The sequence below is a fragment of the Phocoena phocoena genome, chromosome 9 (assembly GCF_963924675.1).
Source record: "Phocoena phocoena chromosome 9, mPhoPho1.1, whole genome shotgun sequence".
NCBI classification, from domain to species: domain Eukaryota; kingdom Metazoa; phylum Chordata; class Mammalia; order Artiodactyla; family Phocoenidae; genus Phocoena; species Phocoena phocoena.
Genome location: NC_089227.1, coordinates 41,306,830 through 41,329,229, shown reverse-complemented (window position 1 = coordinate 41,329,229; position 22,400 = coordinate 41,306,830). Strand labels below are relative to the sequence as shown.

The 22,400-nt window shown below is 34.3% G+C and overlaps 1 protein-coding gene across 1 annotated transcript in view; it reads right to left on the bottom strand.

The window, feature by feature from the left end:
• THSD7A (thrombospondin type 1 domain containing 7A) overlaps nt 1–22,400 on the bottom strand; it is a 449,328-nt gene that overhangs the window by 271,722 nt on the left and 155,206 nt on the right. The gene's annotated exons all lie outside the window — the stretch shown is intronic.

Below are 22,400 nucleotides of genomic sequence, written 5' to 3'. Positions count from 1 at the left end.
AAATTCATAGAAACAGAGGTAGAATGTTACCAGGGGCTAAAGGAAGGAGAGATGTGGGCAGAGTTTCCGTTTGGGATGATGAAAATGTTCTGGAGATGGTTACTGGTAATATGGTTGCACAACAATACAAATATACTTAGCGCCACTGAATCGTTCAATTAAAATGATAAAAAGGCAAATTTTATATTATGTACATTTTATCACAATTAAAAAACATATAATGCTGCAACAAACTTTAGCCAACAATTTTTATATTCATCTATAATCTTATGTAACTTCGAAAATTTTCTGGATATAGCAACATGGTGTCAAGGTTCTAGGAAGTTACTGCCAAGTTCAAAGCCTTGGGGAATTCTTAAATTCCTTAGGCCTAGAAGCAATTTATTTGAAACCTTCAAGCAAAAAGGGAAGAGCCAATTATAGATCTAATAGACCCTCCTTGTCTTATTAAACACTGAAAAAAGACAGCTCAGAAATGCCACCATTATCATCTTAGGTCTAGTGCCTAGCATATTAAATACAAAGTTATTATAAATAATAGATTCCAAGTTCTTCTGATGATGTTACACTGTGAACTGCATACCTCTATAATTACAATATATTTTTAGTCAGTAATGTGAGATTATGGATATGATCTTCACAAAATGGAAAATCAAAATGAATGGAAGTAACAACCTTTTGACATCTGTGCTGTTTTAATAACCCAACTAAAATATATTTTATTCTTTGATTATTTAGGACATTTTTTGCACATACTTTGGTTAATAAATATGTACATGTCTTTTACTTTTGTGTGAAGCTCATTTTAGGTATATATTATGATTTAATACTCCCCTGCATATAATAAACCACTCTGGTAAAACAGAACCAAAGTAGATTCTCCCCCTAACGTGATGTTACAATTAATAAGGCTAACACAAAAAAAATGTTAATTTCTTCCTTTCACGCACTGGGGTAAGAGACTGCATTACAGGCAATTATTAAGGATAACAATAAATTCCGTTTTTATCTTCTTACTTCAAAGGACTACAGTTATACATTTAGGAAACTGAGAAGTATGACTTCTTTACAAGAGACTATAAAGGCTTGCTTCATGGTTACCTTAGTCAATGCCCTTATGCATCACTGTATATTTTCATAATCTCCATATAATTGATATCGCACTAAATGCTGTAATTATATAGAGTTAGAAGTAAGCAATTCAAATACCTGAAACATTTAATTTTCAACACACTAATCGGTATGTATATGAATGTAATTGTAAATTATCTGTAAATATATTTTTTAAATACAAATGATTTTTGCTAGCAAAATACTTCATCTGAAGCCAAGTTAACCTTTCCAAACTCCACGTGTCCAAGGAACTTGAGTGTACAGTTTAGGGCGGTAATTTGCAACATCAGTGACTTGGAAATGTCTACTAGGCTTAGATTATTGTTTCCATAATGGGTAAAGTCAAGTGTAAAGCTTTTATAAAGTTAAGCATCAACTCAAAATTATAACATGCTGTGAAAAATAATCAGTAGGTAATTTAAGATTTGAATGCATATGCTTCAGTTTCCCAGAAAGTGAACTGAAGACTATCTTAATTTTTTACGAGGCTCTTCCCAACTTTGATAAAATATAACCCATAAACATGCACAAATTTCTTAAGAATTAGATTATTTGATCAGCATTTTTCATGTAATAATTTTACTTTGGAAAATACGGCATATGTAAGATAGCCCCAAATTAAGTTATAAAATGTAGAGCCATAACTGGATTTGATCAATGTTGAGTATTTCTAACTCATGTCCTTTCTTAATAAAATCAGATATTCAGTTTTATCTTCAAAGAAATGTCACCAATAAAGCAGTGCTGAAGATGCATACAGTTCTGTTAGTTGTTTTTTAATAACTGTGGACAGTATATCTTTAACTAGGGAAAGTTTCTTTTAGCCTAAAACATTAAGATCTTATTAAAAATTAGGGAGTCAGAAATAAGCATCCATTTTCTGATTTTTGTTTCTATGTACATTTCTGTGTTTGGATATACATTTCTCCTTGATTATTAAATTTCCATGGCTGACAAATTCCACAAGTATTAAATAGCTATAATTTAAAAATCGTATTATATTAATACCAGTGTATTAGGCTAATCTATACTTTAAGACACATCATTACTCTTTTTGAAGACACATGTAGATGTAATACTTCTTTTGCCTGATTTAAAATCACAGTAAGGATGCATTTATAAAACATAATATATATCAACTGAAATTAACTCAGGGCATTAGTACACATGGCTTCACTGAGTAATTGGTTCCAAGAGTATGATAGAGAATCAACTAAGGCAGATGGTTAAATGAGGAATAGGGGAGCTGACAGTTGCACATTCACAGAAATTGTAAAATTTAAAACTGAAGGACACCATAGTGATAAACAGTGCAAGATCTTCAGACCATCAGAAGTTAAGTGCAGCTTACACAGTCATTATCCAAGCCTGGGTTAGAACCCAGAGGTTCTGACTTTCCAGCTCATGTCTTCTGACTTCCCAGCTCATGCTTCTGACTTCCCACTCTCTCATTCTACCGTAGGAGACTTTAATTAAGATGAAATAGCTCACACTGGAACTCTATTTCTCAAACTCTACTTAGTAAATTATCCAAGTAGCCTCAGGCTCCAAAAATAATTCACTAATTTCCCATTATCTTGGAATCTGTGATTTGGAAGTGTCCACAGAGATCCTGTAATATTTATAAACTTTCTTCAATCTTTTTTAGGTTCTTTTAGCCTCAGATAGAATACTTCTGGTGACAAGAGTTCATTGTTTAGCAAAGTTGCCCATTCTGGTGATTGTCAGCTTTATTTATTAGAGATTTCTTTGCAATATTCCTATAAAATCTTCCACTCTAAGAATTCTAATCTAAACACTTCCTTATAGCTTTCCAAATATTTTAACACTCCAAACTAAATACTAATCTTCTTAATTGTTCTTATTCCTAAGAAGACTTCTGGTCTGACCATTAGGCTTGTTGCTTTCTGTGGCATTGTTAGATTGTGCAATAATACAATAGAGCAATCTGGAAACTAGTAAATAAAATGGACTAGACAGATAAATAAAACACCTGACCACGTCCACATATCTTTTATTCTAATTGAGATAAAAAAGTTAATAACCTCATATCCATTTCAACACAGTGAGTCTCACCCAAGCTTCTTACGTTAACTCTGTTAACTCATCTCACACATATTCTGTCGAGATTTAGACTTTTTTGATTCATACTATGCTATGTAATGAACTTACTCACTATGGCCATTCTTTTGGTAATTGCTTGGCTAACTCAGCCCCGTAAGGACAAAGGCACATATTGAAAATCCTCTCCCTGAATATCTATTTCTTCAATGAATCCTTATCCAGAGGCCAACTCAAGGAACTACAGGTACGTTTCACTTCCGAGCTCTTCCAGATTCCTTAATCAGCAGCACTCTCTGACCCAGGTTCTTGAGGTGCCATGCATTCAGTTATCACTCCCCAAACCTTTTCTCTCAGAATGCTGTAATTCCACTGCATAGTCCAGAATTGATAACTTTTAGGTTATATTTGAAGGTAAATGTTCATAATATATGTTTGCATGCTTTGATATAGTGTTCATATAATGCCACGAAAAATTAGGCTAATTACAAAGCAAATGCTTTACACATCTATCTGCATCAATTTAGTATTCTTTTGGTGGAAAGGAATGAGAATTATTTAAATCAAAATTACACTCATAAATTAAATTCTCATTATAGGAAGCAATTCTAGTGCTAAAAATGTTCTGAGCATTCTATACTGAATGCTCATTATTTGCTAGAGTACACAGGTCATAGGGGCTCACAGTTCACAGATGGTCTCCAGGCTAAATAGGACACAGCAGAGGGACAGAGGAAACTTGCATTTAGATTACCTAGACTGTGTTCCTTACCCGAATTTAATCCTAATTTTTAAAAATTTTGGGTTTTGTGGTAAGAACACTTAGCATGAGATCTACTCTCAACAAATTTTTAAGTGTACAATACATTATTGACTATAGGTATAATGCTGTACAGCAGATCTCTAGAACTTATTGAAACTTTATGCCCATTGATTAATAGCTCCCCACTTCCCCCTCCCCCAGCCTCTGGAAACCACCATTTTTACTCTCTGCTTCTATGAGTTTGACTATTTTAGATAAGTCCATTGTGTATCACATTTTCTCTTCTTTTTTTAAAATAATTAATTAATTAATTAATTTTTGGCTGCGTTGGTTCTTTGTTGCTGCGTGCAGGCTTTCTGTAGTTGCAGCGGGCGGGGGCTACTCTTCATTGCGGTGCGCGGGCTTCTCATTGCAGTGGCTTCTCTTTGTTGCAGAGCATGGGCTCTAAGGCACACGGGCTTCAGTAGTTGTGGCACCTGGGCTCAATAGTTGTGGCTTGCAGGCTCTAGAGCACAGGTTCAGTAGTTGTGGGGAATGGGCTTAGCTGCTCTGCAGCATGTGGGATCTTCCCAGATCAGGGCTCGAACCCGTGTCCCTGCACTGGCAGGCGGATTCTTAACCACTGCGCCACCAGGAAAGCCCTGTACCACATTTTCTTTATCCATTTATCTGTTAATGGATATTCAGTTTGTTTCCGCATCTTGGCTATTGTGACAGTGCTGCCATTCCTCCAAAGAAGACATACAAATGGCCAAGAGGTATAAGAAAAGATGCCCAATATCACTAATCATCAGGCAAGTCCAAATAAAACCAAAATGAGATATCACCTCACACCTGTCAGGATATTATCTAAAAAACAAAAGGCAACAAATACTGTTAAGGATGTGGAGAAATTGGACCACTGTTCATGGGAATGTAAACTGGTTCAGTCATTATGGAAAACAGCATAGTGGTTCCTGAAAAAAAAATTAAACATAGAACTACCATATAATCCAGCAATCCCACTTTTGGGTATTTGTCCAAAAGAACTGATGTGAGTTTCTTGAAGGGATATCAGCAGAATTTATTTTGTCTTTTTGAGGTATCCACTTCAGCTCTGGGCATCAATTTAGATCACCTGTTTTTCTTAACATGAGAGTTCTAGCTAATTATTTAATACCTATGTCCCTGTTCATACTAATACTGTACCTTGTTAACTGAACAATTCCATTCGATTTAATAAATATTAAGAATACCTAGAATTTTAAGCATCCACATCTCTTTGCTAATCCAAGGAATCAATTATTTCTCTCAATTACCCATGAACTTCTTGAGTTAAAAAAATACTTGAAATCAGAGGTTGGTGAAATTTTCTTTCACATTATTGAAAGTCATTACTGGAAGATTCCAAATAGTTTTTAATGTAGAAAAACATACATGAGCATTGTTATCTTCTTTTTAACTATTGATTATTAACAACAAGTTCTGAGGTAGGTTCAATGTGACCCAACTGTTAAAACTGCCATGTAGTAAATTTCATATAATGTTCTTTTGGCCTTATTTTGAAGAGTGGAGATGAGAAGACATACACTTTAGCAAAGTAGCCTTAATGACATACTTTAAATCATAGCTCCTTGTCATATATCACAAGTTAACACTCAATACTTTTAAATAGTAGAATGAATTTTGTGTATTCCAGTCAGAGAGGAAAAATAGGTTCACTGGAAGCCTAAAGAAGGAGGATATTATATTCCTACTGGGGAACTCAAAGCTTGATGGAAATAATGAGATCTGAGTTGGAGAGGCAGAAATGGAATCACGGGACATAAGGTTGACAGCTGCTAGTGTGGGCGTAGAGAGTGCCAGGAACAGGGGACAACATGGACAAAACCAGAAAATGAAGACTGTATAAATAAGTAAGCACGTGGCACATAGATCTGAAAAGGAAAGGGAGCTTGGGATGAGGTTGAGGAGGCACTGGAAACTTTTCCGTAGGTGAACCCTAGCTTAATATATTTTATAATACCTTACTCTAGGTAAATCCTAACTTCCTTTCAACAATCTGCTTTAATTGTGCTCATTCATTCTCTTCTCACGCTATGTATGCTTAAGAGAATTTCTCACATTATCTGTGCTACATATTCTGACCTCTTGTTATAGTGTCCTATTTTGTTTACCAAGTATTTTGCATATGCAAACCTATTTCTCCAGTAAGATTTTAAACCACTCAAGGACAGGAGCTTTGACATGTTCCTTTTGTAATTCCCACTATAATGCTAGACTGCCAATGAAAATTCATATGAAAGTTCTTTCCAGAGTACATTTAAGATATAATTGGGATTGCTCCTCAGTATATACTTGGTGGGCTGTAAGAGCTATCAGAAGATGGCTGTTTCTAGGAATCCTCGAAGGAAAAGATCTGAATTAAAACAAATACCTTGACACCCTGTATGAATTAGCAAGAGGCTAGAAAATAGAGTAGCCTAGCTATGGAGGTCTAGGTTATAGTACACTCAGAAAGTGACAGTAATGAAAGTCAAGCACCAGATAGGATGGCCACCCTGCCAGCATCAATAGGGGACCAGCAGTCTGTGAGTTCAGCACCAAAAACTCATTAATTGCAGGGCTAATAGGTGAGAAAAATAAACCATAGCTTAAAAAAATTTGTGCCTGAAAGCTAATTCAAGCCTTAAGGACGTTAGGCAATTAAATGGTAAAGCATGACTATTTCTTTTCAAGAAAGAGCCACCCATGATTGTTGAAAATTTAACAATATTAAATAATTAAATTAAATAATTAAAATTTAACAATATTTAATTTAGTAAACTTTAACATTATTAACCTTCTGGTTTCTTTTCTATTATTTTCCTGAGGTTGTCATCAGAAGGATTCATGTTTATCATGTGTATTTTACTTTAGACTTGTTTGTCACTTGTTAATATGCTTGTGAAGATGACTGCAAGAAGTGATGGAATTCAAATTATTTTCCCCACATAGGCCTTCTTTCACCCTGATGGTGTTAATAGTTGACTCATTATTTCAATGGCATTTTCTTCAATGTCACGGTGTTCTGAGGATGTGTTACATTTTCATAATTGCTATCTTCCCAAGCATTCTGGTTTCTCAATGTGACAAACACTACACCTAAGATTTGAGATTCACAGCTCTCACAGGAAATCTCCATCTCTTAGAGGGTTTTTAAACTCATTTTGCCAACGGCTGAATTTTTTATCTGTGGATAAGCAGTTTTTCAGAATTTTATGCCATAAAAAAATTCCAGTCTTATGTTATTTTGATATCTTGCAGTTTTCATGACATAAGGAATTATAAAGCAGAGGCTACTGGTGAGGGAACTTTTATCTCTGACCTCTCTGGAGCTCCTAGAAAACATGGTAATTTTTGCTTGTCTTGAAAAGAAAACGAGCACACGTAAGATGCACTGGAAAGTATTTTAAGATTCTTAGCAGAACTCAGTAGAATGCTATATGCCTAAGAGGATGAGTGAAAAAACCCCGATAATTTTATCCAGTAAGGGCATATTTCTTAGGACTTAAACTGCATTTTTGGAGGTATTTCCAAAGGAAAAATATTTGACATATTTTGGGTTTTGAACTTATTCAAATTAAAAAACAAACAACAACAACCAAAAACGTCTTTCGTTTACATCCAGCTCTTTTGGTTATTACCCATCTGTCACTGATTTCCTTACTGTGTAAATGACTGGTCACGAGTAACTTAGATCCCATTTATTACAGTAGCTATCCATTAGAGTAGAGGAGCTTATTAATGTGCTCAAAGACACTAGAGCAACCTATAGCCACACCTGGAATTCTAAACACGCTAGCCATGCAAGTCCACTTTGGCCCACCTCTCACTGTTCTCTGCACTGAGCAGCCAGCGGGAGCTTCTCGACACGCAAATCTGTTCGTGTCACCTTGTTGCAGAGAACTCTCTGATACCTTCCCTTTGCTCTTAGGTTAAACCAAAGCTTGTTAGCACCATCTAGAAATTCCACCAGGATCTGACCTGAACCTCCCTCTCCAAATTTGTCTTGTATTTTGCTCCCTCTCAACATTGTGCTTTAGCCATGTTCACTTCTACACCATTTTCCCACAAACAGATCTCCATTATAGCACTTACTGTGCTGCAATTATTTGTTTATGTCTTTCTTCCTTACAGGTCATTACTACCTTAAAGGCAGATACTGTCTTGTTATTTTTCTATCCCCAGTGCTTAGGATAATGCATATCACATATTAACTGCTGCTACATAAATACTTGTTTAATGAATACATTTTAATGAATAAAATTTCAGATGCCTAATTAGAAAAATTTATCACTGCTTTACATTAGGGAGGACAAACCTCTCCCAATAAGCACAATACCTTAATGCAGTTAAAATATAAATTTCCACATAAGTCCTATCTAAGAACCTAGACCCTTTCTACCCAGTGTGTGATCCAGGGAACAGGAACATCAATAATGCCTGGTAGCTTATTAGAAATTCAGAATCTGCAAACCCTAGCCCAAACCTACTGAATCAGATTCTACATTTTTAGAAGACTCCTAGATAATTTTTATGTGTATTAAGGTTTGAAAAGTACAGATCACTAATTATTTTAAACTGATTTATAAAAGATACCTTTATATCAGTCAAGATAGAGAGGCATGTGCTCCTAGATGTGAAGAATTAAAACGGACAAAAGTCAGTTTTTTCAATAATAATTCATAAATTCATTTATGCTTTCAACAAAGAGATAATGAGTAGCAACCATCTGCTAAGTAGTGTGCTAGACTTGGACACACCATGATGTTTAAAAGTAATGCGGCTACTGCCCTCATGCAGCGTTCCACCTATTCAGAAGATTAGCTTATATAAAGCATAAAAAAAACTATCATACACTCAAAGTTAGAGCAAAGGCTAAAAGAAAATTCAGCTTAATATAAATCAAAAATTTGAATAAAACAATTTTGAAAGAGAAAATGATTCCAAACTTCATGTTTTGTTACAATCAACTGTATCTAAGATAAACATTATGAATTCAAGCAATGCTATTGGGATTTGCCTGCTTTTATATTAAGCCACAATTTGGTGTCAAAAAAAAAAAAATGATAGTCAAGTAAGAACTGAACAATGGTTGAGCAGAATACAATATTCAGAAGTATATATATGCGAGTAACACATAATGAAGTGGCATTTTAATATGCAAGTAAAATATAATGAAGTGGCGTTTTACGTTAATAATACATAATAAAATATATGAATAAAAAATAATAACATTGAACTCTTGACTAACTCTTTGACAAAAGCACTTAATCTCTACCTGGTAATATATAACAAAATAAATTACATATGTATAGAAGTGTTAAATATTGAGAAAAACGTTAAATATTGCGAAGAACGTGCAAATTTTTAAAACATAGAAAGACATCCATCTTCTGTCACTGACTCTTATACTTGCTTGTGCCTGACCAATCTTTCCAATGAGATCAATTAGAAAAGCTAAATTTAACAAAACCTGAAGTCATCAGAGAAATATGAATGCAGCAAGAACTTGGAGAACTAATATCCCAGACAAAGATGAAGTGCGTAATAAGTAGTCTGAGATTTGTCTCAGCTTGTACCCTTGAGGCATTTTCCATTTCTTAAACTATGGGCAAGAGGTGAAAAAGATGAGCAGAACTTTTAGCAGTTTCATGGACCTGAGAAGAAAATATTATGTCCAGGGTTGACCAGGAAGAAGAAAACCAACTCAGTTATCAGTTATAATTTCCAAAGGCTACACTTGTGGATAAAGGAAAAAGAAAAAAAGATAAGCTTTTAAGATTAAATTCAGCTGATTAGAATCTGAGCCTAGATTAAGATGATATTTCCATAGCCTAGCACCAGACACACATAAAAATCCTATCTGAAAGATTATGTCAATTATACAGAGTCCCCCCACACACACACAAAAAAAAAAACCTTAAAAAAAAAAAAAAAAAAAATCACAACAGCTGGCATTCAGCCAAAAATTGCTTTGAATACCAAAATGTAGGAGATTCATATTATCAGCGTTATCAGACCTTCATGTTTAAGTAACTGTGATGGATGTTTTCCAGAAAGTGGAAAACACAACAAAGGATATCAGCAGAGAGCAGAAATCTATTTTTAGAACAGTCAAATGCAAAATCCAGAGGTGAAAAAATACAATAACCGAATTAAGAACTTAACAGATTTAGCAGCAAGAGGGCCAGTGAGATAGAAGATAATTCAATTAACCCAGCAATCTCACTACTGGGCATATACCCAGAGCAAATCATAATGCAAAAAGACACATGCACCCCAATGTTCACTGCAGCACTATTTACAATAGCCAGGTCATGGAAGCAACCTAAATGCCCACTGACAGACGAATGGATAAAGAAGATGTGGTACATATATACAATGGAATATTACTCAGCCACAAAAAGGAATGAAATTGGGTCATTTGTAGAGGCATGGATGGACCTAGAGACTGTCATACAGAGTGAAGTAAATCAGAAAGAGAAAAACAAATACCGCACATTAATGCATATATGTGGAATCTAGAAAAATGGTACAGATGAACCAGTGTGCAAGGCAGAAATAGAGACATAGATGTAGAGAACAAACGTATGGACACCAAGGGGGGAACGTGGTCGGTGGCGGCGGCGGTGGTGGTGTGATGAATTGGGAGATTGGGATTGACATGTATACACTAATATGTATAAAATGGATAACTAATAAGAACCTGCTGTGAAATAAATAAATAAATAAAATAAAAGTCAAAAAAAGAAGAAAATTCAATTAAAATATCTAACATGATGCAAAGACTGAAAAAAAGAACATATGGGACATGGAAGAAATCTTTACAATTCAAACAAGATAACAGGAGAAAAAAAATCCAAGAAGAAATCATTCAGGAAGTAATAAAGACTGGAAAGCTAAATCCAGGTGAATATTGAATGTATGAAACAATGATAATATGCCTAGTGGGATTTACATTTATATAGAATAGAAATACATACCACTAAGAGTGTTAACAATAGAACATGGGACAAACAGAGACAAAGAGTTTTAAGGTCATTGAATTTTCTGGGATGAGATAGAATTACTAATTTAGAGTTGACTTTAATGAATATAAGTGTACCAGTGAAAGATTATCCAAACAATTTATAATTAATGAGCTATGAGAGGAAAAACAGTGATAATAAAAATAATGAAAGAAGAGAAAAAATACATAGAAAAAATGGAAAAACAGAAAAACAGTAAGATGGTATATTTAAACCAAAATGCACAAATTTACATCAGATGTAAAATAAATAAATATCCCAGGTAAAAGACAAAGGTGGTCAGATTGGATGTAAAACTGAAACTCAATTCTTGCTGTTTATGAGAGCAATGCCTTAGATAAAAGGAAATTGGGTTATAGTCAAAAGATGAAGCAAATTATAGCAAGCATATACTAAACAAAAGAAAGCTGGTAAAGATATATTAATATCAAAGTATATTTTAAGAAAAGATGCAAATATAGACATTTAATAATAAAAGTATCAATCCACCACTATAATATGTAAAATTTTCCACGTACCTAATAACATCCAGCCCCAAAACATATAAAGCTAAAATTGATAGAACTAGGAGAAATACACAAATTTATAATTATAATAAAAGACCCTAAGACACTTCTCTTATTAACTGATACCACTAGCAATTTAGAAGATTTGAACAACATATTAACAAAATCAACATAATTGACATATATATAACCTTGCATCCAGAACTGCACAATAAATACTCTTTCTTTTGAATACACACAAAACATTAGTCAAGATTGATTATATGCAGACGCTAAAGCAAATCTCAACAAATCTCAAAGGACAGATATCAGACACAGTATATTCTCTGACCACAGTGGAATTAAGCTACAAATCAATAACAACAAGATAAATAGACTTTGCTTGAGTGCTTGAAAATTAACAATATGCATTTAAATAACACACAGGTCAACTAAGGAATCACAATGGATATTAAAAACTATTTTGTGGTAAATGAGACTAAAAACGTGCTATCAAAATTTGTGAGATAAAGCTAAACTAATTCTTAGAAAAAAGTTTACAATTTTAAGTGTTTAAATTACAAGTACTTAAAAAAACTATAAAAACCATGATCTAAGTATTCGCCTGTAGAAATGAGAAAAGAATAATAAACTCAAAGAAGTAGAAAGAAGGAAATAATAAGGGTAAGAGCAGACATTAATGAAATGGAAATCAAATATTGCATAGAGAAAGCCATTTAAAAAATATACTGATAATACTAATAGACCTCAAGACTGAGAAATTTTTAAAAGAGAACAGTTACAAATGACTAATATTAGAAATAAGACAGGAGACATCCTTAGAAATTTTGTGGATATTAAAAAGAAAAAGAGGGTATTATGACAAATCTTAAGCCAAAAAAATTGAAAATTAAATGAAATAAATTTCGAGAAAAACACAAAAATTATCAAAACAGACACTGAGATATAAAAAAATTTAAATACGTATTGTTCTATCTATTCAATTCATAGTAAAAACATCCCCACAAAGAAAATTCTTGGTCCTTGATGGCTTTATTGGTGAATTCATTCAAACATCCAAGAAAAAAAAAACCAAAAAACTTTGTGATAAGCTGATTCCTAAAATATTCCAGAACACAGAGGAAAGGGTAATCATTACCATCTCATTTTACAGAGTCAGAATAACCGTGATCTCAACAGCTGACAAGGACATTAGAAGAGAGGAAAATTACAGACCAATCTATCTCATAAACACATGTAAGGAAATGCTTTCACAAAGCCAATCCAACAATACATCAAAAGGATAATACGTCATAACCAACTGGAAATTCCTCCAAAAATACAAGACTAGTTTTAATGTTTGAAAATCGAACAATGTAATGAAATGAGAATTCTCAATATGTATTGTTAAGTCAAAGTATAATATATTAGACTAAATATAGAAGAATCTCAATTTTGCTGGACAAAAACATAACCGGAATGACATTTGCAAAATGCTAAGAGTGATTTTTTTCTGCCTCATAAGATAATGGATTTTAATCTTACTCTCCATTTTCCCTTGATTTTAAATAATGAATTATGATAAATTTCCTTAAAAAAAGAAATGTAACACATTATAGTAAAAACCTGAAGTCATCCTACATTCTGGGCTTTTTACTTCTAGAAACCATTAGAACTAAAAACTGCCTTTTTATCCACCCCTTGTATTATACTGGTGCTCTCTGGACTCACCCCTATTATAAAATCTTGTTATGCACCTTTTATTTCTTTCAGTCTCTATCATCCATAGTTTTTTATGAAAGATTTTTAAAAGTTTCTAATATAAGGTATTCCAAAAAGGCAAAGAAATTAGCTCTTAAAACAATAAATAGGGTTTCTGAAGTAAATATCTCAAAGCATATGTATACTATCCCCATTTATAACAAAATACAATCTATGGCAGTCAGAAGAACAGAGTGCTAATAATATACTTGGCATCAGATTAATTTGGGTTTGTGTAGATGCTTGTCTTTTATTATACTTCTTTACATTACTTAACCTCTGTAAGCATCTATTTCCTTATTTTTATATAAAGGATGATAACAGGACACAGCTCCTAGGGATGTTGTGAGTATTAAATAGATCACACACTTAGCATAATTATTACTGCAAGGGAAAAACCTAGAGATCAGAAATCACATTTGCCTAAGGTTCAGAGACATATTTTGACATTTTAGTTACTCAGCAACGAATAGTAAATAGCCACTGAATCTGATGCCAGGTTGTACATGGCTATCAACTCTAACATTTTAAACAGATTTGCACATAGCAACATAAAAGATAAGAGATACATGCTTTCTAAAGCACTTAAATTACTACCAAGGATAGAGCAGCAGAACAGATTCTCAACTACATGATGGTAACCTTAAACTGCTTTTTCTAACCTCTGAATACTGTCCCCTTAACAGCATTTACTGGGACCGCAGTTTTCCTTGGGAACAAACCTTCCCTTTAGACTCTATCCATGGATCACCTTGACAGCCTCTTATCTCTGTTACATTTTTGTTTTTCTTATCTTCTCTTTCAAGGGTTGAATGGAATCAATAAGAGAGTGTCACTTTCTAATAAGATGGATGCAAATCAAGGAAAAGGGTGACTTAAGTATTAAATTGACTGTTCTGTTACTTGTAGGAGAATTTCACAATTCAGGAGCCATCAATACCAATCTACAGGTAAAGTAGCATCAAAGGCTTTCGCTGTGATGTCAAGCAGAGTTTATTTGGCTGCTTCTTGATGCCATAGGCACATTTAGATTCCAAACAAAAGGAAGGAAAAATACCCGGTTGCCTCTGCATATGTAAGGTCATGCAACAAAGCTTATTTCTAAGGAGGAAATGTGAATGTTGGAAGAACCAACCTTCTGTACTAGTTATTATGCCATGACGCCAATTTCCACTGAAATTGTTCCTGCCCATTAATGTTAATTACGAATAATTTTCAGACCCTGCCAGCTAGAACAGCTTTGCAGGCATATAAATTCAATAAATACGGTATGACTAGAACTAATAAGTACTAAGGTTAAGACCTAAAACCCCAGAGGAAAATAAGGCAAATGTGAGTTGGGTTTCTATTGTGTCCTCAACTGACCTTTCTTGATCTTTCAGCCACATACATCCCACATTCAAAAGCTGTTCTCATCCCTTCTCAAGAAAACCTTCTGTAGCGTGACAATTATAAACCCCCCAAAATACTGGGATATAAGGGGTTTGGAGCACTCATCTCCTTTTGTAATCTCTAGATGTCTGCAGATAAAAACTCCCTTTGTATAGGGAATTTTACTTTACTAGATGGAGAGGTCTCTAAGACTGTGGGGCACAATGAAAAAAAGCAGTCTTGTGAGACTTAAAGATGAGCCACCCACTTCGGACACTTTTAGCTGCAGGAACAGATCCAGGTTGTGGGAGATCTGAAGCTTGTACAGTTTGGGAGCCCTCTCTAAGGAAAAAGAATACAAAATTACAGATACAACATTACAGATACAAAATTAATTACAGATACAAAATTACAGATACAAAATTAGATCCAAGAGTGAATTTTTACACAGAATGAGCAAACAGACACATACTGCAAGTTTTTAAAAGACAAACAAATATAAAAAATATTTGACTGCTCAGGGGTTTAGAAGGTCTTTTGCAACCGAGAGGCTTTATTCTCTTCAAAGTAAACCATCCTCTAATTAGCCAGGTAAAGGTAATCAGGTTATTTACCTCATTGATCCTCAATTAATTATTTGGACCTCAAAAGGCCATAAGGAGTAAAAAAATAATACATTTAGAAGTTATCCTGGGCAGTTCCTGCGGGTGTTCAAATGGATGGCAGGTAATAATTAATATTATTATAAATTACATTCTGCCTATTACATACTGCCTATCACAGCAACTAGCATATATTGGAGACCACCCAGCATTTTATTGAATAATATCTTTTATGAATTTATTATCAAGGAACACATAGTACATTTGACTGTCCAGTGGTGAGGAAACTTTTTTATTCTTTTAAATATTATTCTAATCTGTAGTGCAACAATCTGTTAAAAATTAAAGATATGTTTTATAAAGTATATCAAAAAGAATGTAAAACAAGGTTTTCAAAATTATGTGAAGGATGACACTCCATTTTATAGGAGCAATGAGTTAATAATTTAAGAAAAGGAGGAATTAAAACATTTGAAATTCATTACTGGTTGCTTCATTTAAAAATGGTTTCTAATTTAATACAAGCATATTAAGTCAGAAAAACTAAAATGTCAACTTATATACTGTAGAATCTAGACAGTAATGTCATTTAAAAAAACAGGTTTTATACTAAGTGCTGTCTGAACTGATATAGGTCTAGTCATTGAACAATATAGGAGGCATTCTCAGCTTTGTTAACAATTCTCTTTACATTTTCCTACAAAATCTATATATATATATTTTTTTTTTTTGGACGCGCAGGCTCAGCGTCCATGGCTCACGGGCCCAGCTGCTCTGCGGCATGTGGGATCTTCCCAGACCGGGGCACGAACCCGTGTCCCCTGCATCGGCAGGCGGACTCTCAACCACTGCGCCACCAGGGAAGCCCCAAAATCAATATTGCTTCAACCTACAAGCATAAACATTTGTACTCTTTTTTTATGCTTCCTCTTTCTTCTTAATAGTCGTTATTAATCATGGACCGTTTTCTATCAAAAACGTAGCTTCCGAATAGCAACATTTAAAATAAGTTTTAAATTAATATTAAGAGTAGGGCAAGATGGAGAGAAGAAAAGCATCTTTTCTCTCCAATGTACTTGCAGTGGTCATAGATTACAGCCACACTGAAAAAGATGATGTTCCCTCTGGGCCCACAGTCTAAATGCCAATAAATGTCAATGATTGAATAAGTATTTTGTTATCAGTAACCCATTCATAAATCAATTTATGAAACTGAGAGTAATCTATGACTACCATGATTTTTTGATAATCCCTGTGATTTACTGTAATTAAATTATGTAAAACAACCTTGAAAAACTCTGAAATGAACTGCTTGTTTGCTTTATTAAAAGCACTTAGGAAAACCCCAAGCCATACATTAAATAGAAGTATGTGAATTAGGAGAAAACAACATGCACAACTTTAATATTAATAGTTAAACAAATGTATACTCTTTTAAAGTTAGAAGAGGCTTCCGAGACCACTGAACTCAAATGTTTCATTTTGTGTACATTGAAACTAGAATGCTGAAGTGATATTTCCAAGGTCAAGGGAATCATGATAGCAAACTGGACCAAGAACTACCTGTCTCTGAAGTCGGTGCAGTGCTCTACTCTGGATGTGAAATCTACTTTTCCCCATAAGATGTGGAAGTATTGTGGTTTTTAACCGCACAATACATCAGCACAATTAAATAAGAATAAATGAATACAACAAACAGTAAACACTTATAAGACACAACTAAGAGTTAAAGGGCTGCCCTAGGGAGATTCACAATTTTATGATGTCAGTAAATGGAAGTCCTAAAATAGAGATATGGATGGAGGAAAGTGCAACACAGAGGAAAACACATTTAATCTAGCATTCTATCTTGAAAGAAATTATTTCATTAAGATAAACATTTACATGAAGTCAAATAATGAGCCTGGGCATAACTGGTTAAGATATACATGGTGTAAGTATACAGATTTTCCCCACTCTTCTGAATTCTCCACCTAAATTAAAGCCAAGTTCCAAAAAAGGTGGGCTGGAATAGTATTTTTAGATGAGTGGCTCTTGGCTATGTCTATGGCATAACTCTCATCATTTCCCCTAGAATCAGGGTTTGACATGTTCCCCAGTTCAAGCTATTTCTCACTTAATATTTCTATTTCACTAATCCACATGCCATTATGTATATACAGGGTCTCTGCTACAGAAATGTCCCACGTGGAATATGAAAGAACAGAATAAAATATCAATTCATTGATTTATAACTTAAATAATTAATTCTGCAGTTAATATGCACAGAAAACCTACCTCACAAGAGAAGAAAGACCTTTATCTCTGACCACCCCCAACAGGAAATATTTCTTAGTGTGATAGAAATACAACTTAAAAGACAGTTTTCAGTCTTTCAGTATTTTAAGTTATTAATTAAAGACTTCTTTTTCTTTCAGCTACTATATCATGTGTAGAGATACAAAAAATAAGATGCTTGGCCAACCAGTGTGAGAGAACTCTTAGAAACACACACTCTGCAAGTTGAAAAATGCTGTAACTTAAGAATGTACAAAGTATCAAGTGACCCCGCCAAATAAATGAATGACCGTAATTGTTCAGGAACTAAGAGGAAAGATCAGGCCACCTTATTTTTTGGTTGTAGTCTCCCTAATTCTAGATCAATTATTAGTGCTTAAAAAGTAAAACTTTTGGTTTTTAAAAAGTCTTATGTCTACATTAATTTATGAATATAAATTAATGTAAATAAACAAGTCATAACCAGAATCTATGATCTCCCTTTAGAGACACAATACGTCTAAATTTATCTATTATCAGTATAGTTCCAAAGAAATTAGGAAATAGACATTGCCTCATCCAACCAAGTATAATCCTCCATCTAAGAATCTACCGTTCCTAAATATTCCTTTTCTGTCTTCCAGAACTTTGTTACCTTATTGGAAAATATGAGCCATTTTCATTCCCAGTGACAACTCTCCCAAACTTTTCATGTCGAGGCGGTGCTATATTTATGTGTGTGTGTACATGTGTGTTACAAATATCAGTACCGTAAGTTGTAATGTGTAGTATTCCTCAGGCGTGCAACAACAACAACAACAACAAAAGGTTGGGGGGAAGGTTTTTTGGATTAACATATCACTGAGGAGTTTAGTTTGGCTACAATGTAGAATATAAGGAGAGAGACACAGACTGGAAACGTTGTTTTCACCAGATTCTGGACAGCATTGAAGGTTGAGGTAAGGAGTTTATGCTTGAACCTTTAGGGGACTCTTCAACGAGTAGGCAGAGGCTAGAATTTAAGGGTCTGTGGCTATAAAATGGAAGGAGGAACAGATGCTCCAGGCATTCAGCAGGGCACAACCTGGCTGGAGCCTGAGTTCTGAATTTTCATATACATGAAGGAGAATATCTGTATATATACATGAAGGAGAATATCTGTATTCAAGAGTTTGCCTTAGGGTTCTCCTAGGTAGCTAAATAAACTGATAAACAAATATAACCCTATATTTATGGGTGATAATAGTTGATCTTTTACTCTGATGCTGTATGAACACGTATCTAACGTAGCCCTGCTGAAAACAAACCGACTTTTACCAAAGACATCATGGCTGAGCGGCACATTTCTGGGATTCTGATAGTTTAATTAAGTGATCCACTGGGGCAGAGGGGCCTTATATCAAAGCACTATAGACAGTATTAACTTATTCAGCAAAGGCACAAGACATATATTTCAAAGTCCTTTGTACAAATCTATTATTCACAGAGATTCGATCCTATCTTGTTTTTTTTTTTTTATGCGGTACGCGGGCCTCTCACTGCTGTGGCCCCTCCCGTTGCGGAGACCAGGCTCCGGACGCGCAGGCTCAGCGGCCATGGCTCACGGGCCCAGCCGCTCCGCGGCATGTGGGATCTTCCTGGACCAGGGCACGAACCCGTGTCCCCTGCATCGTCAGGCGGACTCTCAACCACTGCGCCACCAGGGAAGCCCTCGATCCTATCTATCTGAAGACGATTTCAGAATATCTTAAGCTAAGAAAACTGGATCCCAATACTCAAACTGCTCCCCAATATTTCTACCTCTTTGCTGCTATGATGTTAAATTAATACCTCTTGTTAAACGCTCACATTTTCTTAACAGTCCAGCAGCTAGCACAGCAACTGGCCTTAGATGGTGAGACTCCCTGACTTATGTAAAATAATGCTATTTTTCATAAGATTTAACAAGTTTCATAAGATGTGTCAAATTTCATAGAAAGCTTTTCACGTGTGCAGTTCCGTAGGCTAACAGCAGATAATGAAGAGTTCTCCTGTCCTGTCTATGTAATATATGAAGGCTACAAAGGAACATTAATGGACCTTCAATGGTAAACAGTGGGAAAGGAAAGTAACAAATGCTTTTAGTTGCTTTTCTGATGCTCCCAGCACTAGTGAAATCAATCTTCAAAATGAGAGGGAAATCTAATGGTCAGCTCCACTGACACTCTCTGGTTGTGGCCCTAGCACTAAATGGTTTTATTTATAAGACATTACAAACTCCTAGGATAAAACAGTTTACTTTTCTGTTCCAGATGCAATTCAGAGCTATAAACTGTTTATTCGTAATAATCAAATACCTCATTATTTAAATTGTAGAAATAACAGTAAAATGATTTTATAGGAATGAGTATTTTGAAGTCCAGAAGACATTCCTCTTGCTGAGAAATATCCCATAGAGCCGACCTTTCGTTCATTGATTATTCATCGTAATTTCCAATTTGCTGAATAGCCGTGAAACCCACTGACAGCTTTACACACCCTTTTAAAAGACGATCACATAAAATCTTTTTTTGTTGTTTTAAATTTTCTAATTTGCGATGCTTAGCTTTATAGGTAGATGACTAGAAATATACAATGCATGTACCGTATTTAAAAACTGATAAACAGAAGGTTCAATTAAGAACATATTTTGGGTTATCATGAAATCTTACTAGGGCAATGAAACACAATATACCCATTTCATCTGTAATACATGTAATCCAAATAAGGGTGATTAAAATTTCCCATAGCAATTTCAATTTTTTCATTCTGTGGTTGTCTATTTAACAGATTCCTAAAGGGAGTAGGAGAATTTATAATCAGTAGTACGTTGAACTTCTGATGATTAGTGGTATTAAGAAAATAATGTTTACTGTTTTTTTCTCTTTGCTCTCTTTGCTTTATTCTTTTTATCCTCTCATTTTCTTAAAGAAAATAGGCCAATTATTATGAAGAATGGAATATAGTCCAATTTGGGAAATTTCAATTCCTAACGTTTATAAAATTTTTCTTGTTAGAGCCTATAAAATATTCCAGAACTTCTGGCATACTTGATATCATAACGTTGAAGGTCTGCTCATTTCCTGACTGTCAGTATTTCTAATTAGAGAATCATTACACCTCCTTCTTTCTTTCAGGTATTCCCATGGGGGAAACATTAAAATCCTCAAAAAGATTTTTTTTTAAACCCAGGATTATTTCTGATTTGATTTTTTGCTTAAAATATTTTTTCTGCTCTTATTGTTTGCCATCAGAGAACAGCAAGTATAATTGCTATTGAAAATGTACTGCATTAAAAAATATTTGGTCAAGCTGGTATCTAGCCAGTAAACTCGCCTTCCATATTGACACTATCTTAGATTAAGTTGAGGTGTTAATACTACAATTATGAATCATTCTATTACCCTTCCATTTTGAACAAATGTTGCATATTTATGCTTGTACCATATTATGTTACATTTCAAAGGACATAAATGTTAAACCTTCATTATCAATACAGAACAATCATCTCTGTCTCACTTTTAACTTTTGCCAACAATTTTAATTTGGTTTAATAGTGTGACACATTTACCTTTGGTGGGCACTTAAATTACCTTATAAATAAAAAGTCATTATGTGTGTCACAATGCTGTGTGAAGTAGCCATGGTGGAGGCAAAAGGAAATCTGTGAACTCTGGCTATAATGGAAGCAAATTCATCAAAATTTTTTTTTTTTCAAAATCTACTTCTTTGCCTATCTCACTTTGAATTGAGAAAATTGCCATGTTTGACAATTTCTCTTGACCAAGAGACAACCTAAAATAATTTTAGCTTCAGCTGAATTAAAATTATAATAGTTTTGTGCCAGATATTTAGCATAAATATCATTTAAACATTTTTCATAAACTATAATGCTCTGAAAAAATTACCCATTAGAAAAACATCAAAACATGTATTTAGAGGTGCACATTTTTCCTTTTGCCTCAGACTGTGATATGGTTCAGCATAGCAGTAATCTTTATTTACAATTTTGATATTTTCTTCATGATGGATTTTTTGCATTAATTTGCATTTCTAAAAATATTACATTAAGATGTAACTATTTTGATTACTGAGTGGAACCCCCTCACTTAAATTTTGCACTGAGAAAAATACCTCACTTGCCTCACTCCAGTTCTGGCTCTCATTGTATATACAAATCACCAGGTGTGAAAAAATGTGCACTAAAATACAGATAACATTTAAAAACTAAAATGAATTTTGCTAATAAGCAGTAAGTCAAATAACAAGTTTACATATTTAAAATTTAATTATTTTGACTGTAGTAAGTTGGAATGACTGTCCTATGGTAAGGATACTGGTTTATGGCTTGAGTGATTTATGGATAGATTCTCAAAAGTAAGAAAAATGAAATATATATACACACACACGGCTCATGGTCATATTTTGTGGCAGACATTCTTAAAATGTTCTTCTCAGTAAAAAATCTGAAGGAAAATATTTTCTTTACATCACTGGAAGGGGAAAACAGGATTAGTTTTTACTCTGAAGCTCAGAAGCACTCTTTACACTTGCAAGTATCTTTTTCATTTCAACTTTTAGACTATCGCTACTTGAGAATACTTTTATCATCTCCAAGGAATATTTTGACAAAGAAAACTAGAATGCCAGTGATAAACCAGACATTAATTCAGACATTCATATCCCATAGTTGGTCCTAATGGGTCTCATACCTAGCAAGCCCTGTGCTAGTGGTCAATGAAGCCGACTGGTGCTTTCCTGCAGCTCAGGGCAGAGCTCCTTAACTCTGCTGAGTTAGAATCATCTGGGGAACTTCGAAACAATACTGATACCTGGGCCTTACCCAAGGCCAATTACTGGAAATTTCTAGCAGATGGAGCCCAAGCACCAGTACTGTTTTCCAAGCTTCCCAGATAGT